General features: G+C 47.9%; 1 protein-coding gene across 7 annotated transcripts in view; it reads right to left on the minus strand.

The window, feature by feature from the left end:
- The window catches only part of Spats2l (spermatogenesis associated serine rich 2 like), a 156,178-nt gene that overhangs the window by 84,604 nt on the left and 63,618 nt on the right, over nucleotides 1-7,956 (minus strand). The window contains exon 1 of one of the 7 annotated variants that reach the window (XM_013353450.2): nucleotides 428-479. The exons of the other annotated variants lie outside the window; for them this stretch is intronic. The gene's annotated coding sequence lies outside the window, so the exon portion shown is untranslated. Of the gene's footprint in view, nucleotides 1-427; nucleotides 480-7,956 lie in introns of those variants that run through there. 7 annotated transcript variants of the gene reach the window in all.

Below are 7,956 nucleotides of genomic sequence, written 5' to 3' on the forward strand. Positions count from 1 at the left end.
AGATGTCAGTAACAGCATTAGAAATATGTCTAGGCACCGTGTTTTACTATATACCCTAGGCAAAAATAAAGACCAAGGAGTTGCAAAAAAACTTATCAGGCAAAGACATCAATCACAAAGAAAAGAATTCACCATTTTAATATATTATCTCTATGCCCCTCCAGAGAGAAATTAATAAAACATAAATACGGTTAACGCCAAGCACTTCAGCCCCAGAGTTCTATCAAGCTGAAGGCCTTGCCGAGCAGCGGCCTTAAATAGTATGCATTAATGCCCTTCTGAAAACCTACTAGCTTCCAAACAAAAGTAAACATTTTTATGAGAAATAAGCCCGAATAGTAGGAATTCTGGCAAATACATCTGCCTCAGCATTTCCAATTGACATAATACAATGAAGTTTAATGTGTATGTCAACGCGATCAATTACCGACTCCCAGTTCAAATATTTGTGTTCCTCCCGCAGTCATGGAAACAGGAAAGCTTCCAAGAGTGGCCTGGGCCTGGCTTCCTGACGTCTCAGCATTTCCCTGGCTCTCTGGGGAGGCGGTGACAATTTCACTTTTGTTTCTCTGAAACCTACCGCGGCTCTGAGATTCACTTTCCTGTTCTCAGGCGTGACGTCACACTGCCCGAACTGGACTTGGAAAACCAGAAGAAGGCCGGGAGAGAAACTGAAGAAGACGATCTTAGCAATTTCTGCCGAGGCGTTTAGGAGCAGCTTCCCACAGTTTGTAGACACATCAAAACCAGACTGCGGGTCTGGGCTCATTAGCAGAGTAGTGAAGCCGCAGGGGCAGACGGCAAATGTCCTGACTGCATCCTGGTACAGGGCAGGGACCCTTCTGATCTCCTGGCTGATAACCAGAAGCTCCTCTACCGTGTTTGCCAAAGGGAAGTGTGTGAGGCCCTGGGAAACCTGGGTAGTGATGAGTGTCAGCCGCTCTCAGGGTCACCCTCCTACATGGCCTGACAGAAAGTGCTGGAACTACATAGTTTCTAGATTTTACAGACTTAGCACAACAAGAATGCAAACTCTCTCGTTCATATTCTTATATTGACTGGATGCTGAAATCATTGTGCTTCATAGATTAAGTTAAACAAAGTATATTATCCATTTTGTTCCATTTTCCACCCATTTCTATATTATTATTATTATTATTATTATTAATGTGCCTACCACAGAATACGAACTCGTGTCTGTGGGTACATATTCTGTTTCTCCTGCAAAGTGCTGGACCAGTGCAGCGGTTCTTGGAGAGTGGTTCCCAGGGGAACATGCTCAGCACCACTGGGGACTTGCTAGAAATTCAAATAGCCTGTCGTATGCCAGGCTGGGCGCAGAGGAACATGGTAATCAGGATTTCAACCAGACTCAAGGTGAGCGCCCACTCACTAATCTTGAACTAGATCTCTGTCCTCAGACATAAAGGGAGTGTTTTCCTTGGTCCCAACCCAACACACAGTAGCTGGGGTCCCACGGAAGTCTACACGGATAACTGGTAGCTCCTTGCTACATACTAAAGAGTGGTTCTTTTGCTCACATTATTCGTATCAATGAGCACACTCATGGAGAGCGCGCGGCGAGCGTGCCAGGCACGCTCCTAGCCTTGGACACACGTAGTTTGGCTTTGGTGGCTTTTCATTTCACCCCCTCTTGACTCTAGGATGCAAATGATAGATAACTTTTTACTTTCTCCTCGTGACCAGTGAGGGTAAAGAGACTGGTAAGTCAAGAGCCGGCAAGAAGTCACATGACCAAGGCTCAAACCCAGGCCTGCTGACTCGGCCCCTAGCCATTATCACAGCGTCGTGGACTTTGAACTGTAGGAAGAATACAGTCCTGAGGGTCCAGCCTTTGGCCCTCCAGACAGAAATAACGATGTACACACGCTGCAGAGTCAAGCACCGGCAAAGAAAGTCCACTGATGGTTCTACCAATGTCCGGGCTCAGCTGAAAGTGTGTAGAGCCACACCAAATGGTTGTAGGCAACATCTATTTGATGCTACGAAGCTGCTCAGGAACTGCATGGCATGCAAGGGTTTATCATCTGTGTCCCTGTTCTACAGCAATTAATATGTCTACACGCCTGACCTTGGCACAGCCTAGAACGTGCAGTGATCATGTATGAACGGAGACACTTTCTGACACGGGTCTCAGATCTTGCATACAAGATGTTGGTGACACAACACCGTGACCACCAGTCTTCCGGGATAGGGACATCTTGATAACTGCGCTGTGACTTAGTTCAGGGCATGCAGTTACTTTTGAAAGAAGGTGTAAGGGTCACACAGACTGACTTCTTTCATTCTCTTCCCAGCATGGGTCATCCCGGAGCGGTGTGTGGTGGATAGGAAACCGGACAGTAGGCGCGGACAGGGGAGCTGGGAAAAACTGGCCTGTGGTGTGGTTTCTAAAGGGTGCCTGCCTGCATTCCTGACAGCCTCAGGTAGCTCTGGCATGCGAGCCTCAGGTCTCCGAGGGTGGAGAAAAGGTGGACGCATTCAGTGACCTTTAAGGTCCTTTGAGTTGACGGGGACTCTTAGCGTGGCAGGGAGCTGAACGCTCACCTTAAATCACACAGCAAGTGGGTACGGAGTTTGATGTAGTAGGCTACTCTTCTATCTAGATCACCTTTAACCGAATTCAGAGACCCACCATCTAGTCTTCTGTGCACAGAGGGGTGCCCACATGTCAACTGGAGAGTAAAAGGCTTATTCTGTATAAACGGGACTTTCTCTAAATTTACTACCTGGACCGGTGGCTGCTGCCTGGAGTTCCGTCAGTTTTTCTGGGCCCTCTCTCCTTCGCCTGTAATTATTGCGATCTCGGATTTACATTTCATGGATTCTTCTTTTTTTTTTTTTAAAAAATTTCTCCCTTTTTAATAAAAGGTCTTGTGTGGTAACTAACCCATCCCTCAGAGGAAAGTCTCTCTGATAGTTAAGAATGAGCATTCATAAACAACAAGACAGCATGGTGACAGAAATATGAATTTCGTAGGGCACTACTTAGTTGGGGCATTTTTTTAATTTGGAGGAAAAAAAAATCTCAAGGTTGCATTTTTATTCAAAGACACTTCAATGTGCTCAACCTCCTATGAGCACAACTTCACTGAATAGCATTTTAAGGGCAAATGTCAGGGAAAAAAATGTTCACATTTAAAAGCTTTGGCTCAGCCTCCTTTGAAAGGCAGGGCTAGCCTTTCCTTTAGAAATGTCTCTGCCGACTCAATTCTTTGTTGGGGGGAAGAAAGGGAAATTGAATGTTTTATTTAAACAGGTCATTAACAGTCAATACTTATTTGAAAAGGCTTGCTTTCAGAGGCAGATAAAAGCTTCCAATCACTTAGAATATCACTTGAGCAGATCTAGGGCAGAATGTGCTGACAGAGCTGAGTTCCAGGCCATTTTCACCCCCAGGCAGGTGCTGAGGCAGGGAGCAGGGTCCTGTGGCTCTGAGCGCCTTGCACACTTAGTGGGGAGACCAGGCAGGGTGAGCACTTAGTGCACACTGCACACCCCCGCTTTGAATTTTTCCTTTTACTAACAGCACTAGCGGATGGTGATGAATGAAGATTAACTTTTTTTTTTTCCCATAAAGTGCCAACGCATTTCCCTTCCTGGCTGAGCACAAGTTGGGAGCTAAAGAGAGCAGAGGACAGTGGGAATAAATGGGGCGATCTCAGCGGAGGGTGCAGGCACAGACTGGGGACGGGAAGGAGGAGGCTGGACTTGTGGCGGGCTCTATTAACATTCTTCTGTGCTACGGTTTTTCTACTTAATTTGAAATCATTTGATTTCACAGGTCTTCGATGGCTGGAGAATATAAATAAAATGCTTATCTCCGAAAGCGACCTGATTAAAAACCCACTTTTGATTGCTAGGTTTTAAAACAAACACACGTTTCCATAGAGATGTAGGGTGACCTGGACCTTGTACAAGTAGCCGCTTGTATCAGCAATTCAATTACACTCGGTTCTTTTAAGATGTAACAATGTAGATTCAAGTCTTTAAAATGTGCTCATCTTCAAGGCTGTCTCTACAAAGGCCAATGTTGTGGGAAGCAAAAAAAGGGCCCCAGAAGACCCTCCCCCACCAGGCACACCCTAGGAGGATGTGGCCATGTAGGTCACCCAGGTCTCTTTTCCTTCCTTCCAATTGCCCACAGGACAAATCCCAAATCCCAGAAGGCTTGTGACAAGAACATTACATAACTCTTTACCCCCCAGAGCCCAAAATTCTTACCACAAACTCTCTTCAAAGGCTAAGAGAGAAACAGTGTGTTCTCCCCTCCATCTCTAGCTCCCTGGGGGTGATCCCCTCTGCAAGGACCAAGTTGTCCTTTATTCTCTGAACATTTAATATCAACTGTTCCAGGTCCATGGAGAAGGCTGGGAATAGTTTAACCACAGCCCTCAGTGACTCTTTACATTGTACCCAGGGCTTCTCTAAGAACTTTCCATGCATTTCCAGGTATTCATTCATTATAGCCTCACAGTCGGCCTTACGCTAGACGAAGCTGGGTTCTTGTCAACCGCCTCTTGCAGAAAACGAGCTATCAGTACAGAGGGGCAAGGCACACACACAAGGCACACGCACAAGGCAAGCTCACAAGGCACATGGACAAGGGACATACACAAGACATACACACAAGGCACACACCCAAGGCATACACACAAAGCACACACACAAGGCACACATACAAGGCACACGCACAAGGCACACGCACAAAGCACACACACAAGGCACACACACAAGTCCCACAACCAGCAAGCAGCTGAGTTAAAATAGGAACTTGAATCTCTGGTTCCAAAGCTCTCCTTCTGCAAAGGGCTCACAGATCAGCGATAAAAACACGTGTGTTCACACAAGGCCCAGACGTGAAAGCGGGAGAAGACACTGGAGCCGGAAGCCATACGATCAAGGTCTGCAAGGAATGGCTGTGGGATGGGATTTGGTCTGCACCAATGGGCGAGCTCCACCAGAGTCCTGCCACAGGCTTGCCGTTTGTTGGTGGTGGAGCCGGCAGGGCTGGGTGATTTTAATTGTCACAGTGTCTTTTCCAGAAGATGGTATGGCTTCCCCCAAAGGAAACAGAATTCTGGACCGGTAAAGAGGGCCCTCACGAAAGCCAGCGAACAAACCTACAGGAACACAACTAATTCAGGAAGGCTGGCTCAGTTAAAACTGAGCAAATTCCCAGTCCAGGAACCACTGGCTATTCAGAGCACATTCCAGCTACACAATCTCTAGGCCAACCAAGGCACTAGAGTCCTTGCTCACGAAGTCAGAATTTTCTTACTAAATCTCTAACGCGTTTCTCATAGCAGCAGAGGTTCATCCCAAACTCACTGTGAGTGGGCGCAATCAAGGAGTTTGACTCTCAGAACCAAGCAGTGCCCCCTGGTCCTGCCCTCCTTTCCCCATCCACCCTGTCCTTCCTAAGTCGTCCCAACCATCCGACCGGTGACTCACTCTCCAGCTGCCTTGGTGCTTGGCTTTGGGCTGTCAGGGCCTCGTTCCAGCTACTGGCTTCCTTAGGCGCCAAATGGCCAATTCTGTTCCCCCGCGGGCCACCTTTATCAACTTCCGTTTACTGTCTGCAACTGTGACGCAAGCAGAGCCAGGAACCGGAGTAGTGGCAGGATCTGGGGTGTGGCTGAGTAATCAATCGACAGTGGGCTGGTGGCCGCAGCCACCCAGGACTGAGAGGAGACCCAGACCAAAAGGAGACGCCCAGTGTCTGTGTCTTCATGCCCAAGCTAGCAAACACCCAGCTTTCTTCTTCTTACCCCGAGGGAAGCAGATCCATAGAGATGAACCTGCAGCCTTTACCTGGCTGTGCAGAGGCTGGGAAGCTGCACGGGCTGGGGCGGCAGCCATCTGTTCCAAAGGGCAGTTCTGAGTATGACTGTCTGCTAAGGGTTTCTCCAGGGCTGGCCGGTCAACAATGAGCCAACAGTTCCGGCACTGGACCCAGAAGCAATCATTATTTCTAAACCCTGTATCTGGCTCCAGACCCAAGTGGAAACATCTGTTAGCTAACTTAGCATTCCACGATAACATGCAGTCAGGGCAGAGTCCTACCAAAAGGAGGCGGCTATCCAGTTTGCATGGGCGAAAGCCTCGTGGAAGGAGCCTGGGTTGGGGTGACCATTCGGAGGCAGAGTGTGGAAGGGCTTGTTACTTCTCAGACCCATTTCTACCGACAAATCGGTCTGATCTATTTATGTTAACTAGTTGCCAGTTTAATTTTTTTTTTTTTTAGACAACTAAAATGTGTCACACAACCCTGGACTCTGTCTTTTCGATCGGCCTCACCTGACCCCAGCATTAAACGCCCACTCAGTTACCCACACACAAGCGGTGGGCCCAGGAAGTCTCCCGACCAGAGGGTCTTTGCTGTCACTCCCTAGAGGAGCCACGCCTCTTTCCTGCTCCCCAGAGCCTTACGATACAAACGTGCAATGAGGCTCCATCACGGCTCAAAGCCAGCTCTGCCTCTGACTGATTCGGGAGGTGAGTAGGTCAGCCGATGCTCTGAGCATCCGTCCTCTCATTAGCATAGCAGAGATGATAATAACGGCAGATACCCCACTGGGAGGTAAAAGCAACTGGAATGGATTTCATATTTGTAAAGCGATGATGAGAGTGTCTGACACACAGCAAGTCTCATAAAAATACTATAAAAGAATATAAATAGATTCTGGGGCCCGCGAGCCCCATTTCCTGTCGTCCTCTTCGTACAGATGAGAACCCGAGGCTCACGCACCAAGCCGAGGATGGCGCTAACCCTCAAAGCTCAGCCTTCTGGCTGCAGGTGCCCCTTGTGCAGCTCCACCCTTCCCTCCTTCCACCAAGGCTGCTCCCTGATTCAGGACCTAGGAGCTGGTCGTCCCAGGCAAGGGGTGATTGCCCCATGCTTGTAGGCCATGAATGTCTATATCCCCAGTGTTTTAAAGGCCCAGTACCGGCCAGAGCAAGTTCACTCCGGTGATCCCTTTTGCCAAACACCACACCTATTGTGTGTTTTGGTCTCATGGCTACCAGGTGTCAACATCACTTTCGTGACCTAGCTCTCCTTTAAGGCTCTATCTTTTGAGAACAGCAAACAGTTAAGTAGAGCAAAGTCCGAGCAAAGACAGGAGAGCTAAGGAGGGAGCCACCTGGAAATCACTAACTCCTCTGATGTCAAGTCATTGCATCAAGGTGGATACAAGAATGCACGGGATCTGGCTGTCTGTCTACTACCCAGATAATAAAAGCTCATTTTGATCCCTTCTGAACACTCAAGATTCAAGAGGCCGTGGTTAAAATCTTAACAAAATGTCTTCCTGTTTCTAACAGTACTAGAAATAAGTCTGTCACCTGAGTTATGGTGTAATGGGAAATTAGTAAATAATAAAGCGATTCACACATAAGGCAGAAATAGGTTGAATTCCTCTTAAGAAGACTACGTCTTACAGATTCTGCTCACCTGTCTCTTAGCGAGAGAATGGAGCACAATGCACAGGTCGAATTAGCTACAAAAAGATGTGAGAAAGAGGAAAAACCCTCTCCCACCATTCCTTCCTTTTTGCAGAGCACCTGAGTTTTCCATTTACTTCCCAGTTTCTGACTCTTTCTGAACAGGAACCGTAGCATCAACATGTGGTACCAGCCACACCACAGATGCCCTTTCCATCCCCACCACACCATCAACACGACATCACCTCCTCGCCATTCGGAGCGTCAAGGTGTCCTGGGAACCACTCACTGCCTCTCACGTTTCCCTTACTGGATCCCACTGTGGCCCCAGGCAACTCTCTTAACAGCCTCCCAATACTTTCTTCCCTTACATAGAGCGCTGTAGTCAAAATAACAAGCTACTCATTAAGTTCGGGTTCCTCTCCACCAAAGTTTATATTTCTGCCCAAGAAAGATTACAATGTATCCACTCCTTAGAATGTTAGGGGC

This window comes from Microtus ochrogaster, unplaced genomic scaffold (assembly GCF_000317375.1).
Source record: "Microtus ochrogaster isolate Prairie Vole_2 unplaced genomic scaffold, MicOch1.0 UNK8, whole genome shotgun sequence".
Lineage (NCBI taxonomy): Eukaryota > Metazoa > Chordata > Mammalia > Rodentia > Cricetidae > Microtus > Microtus ochrogaster.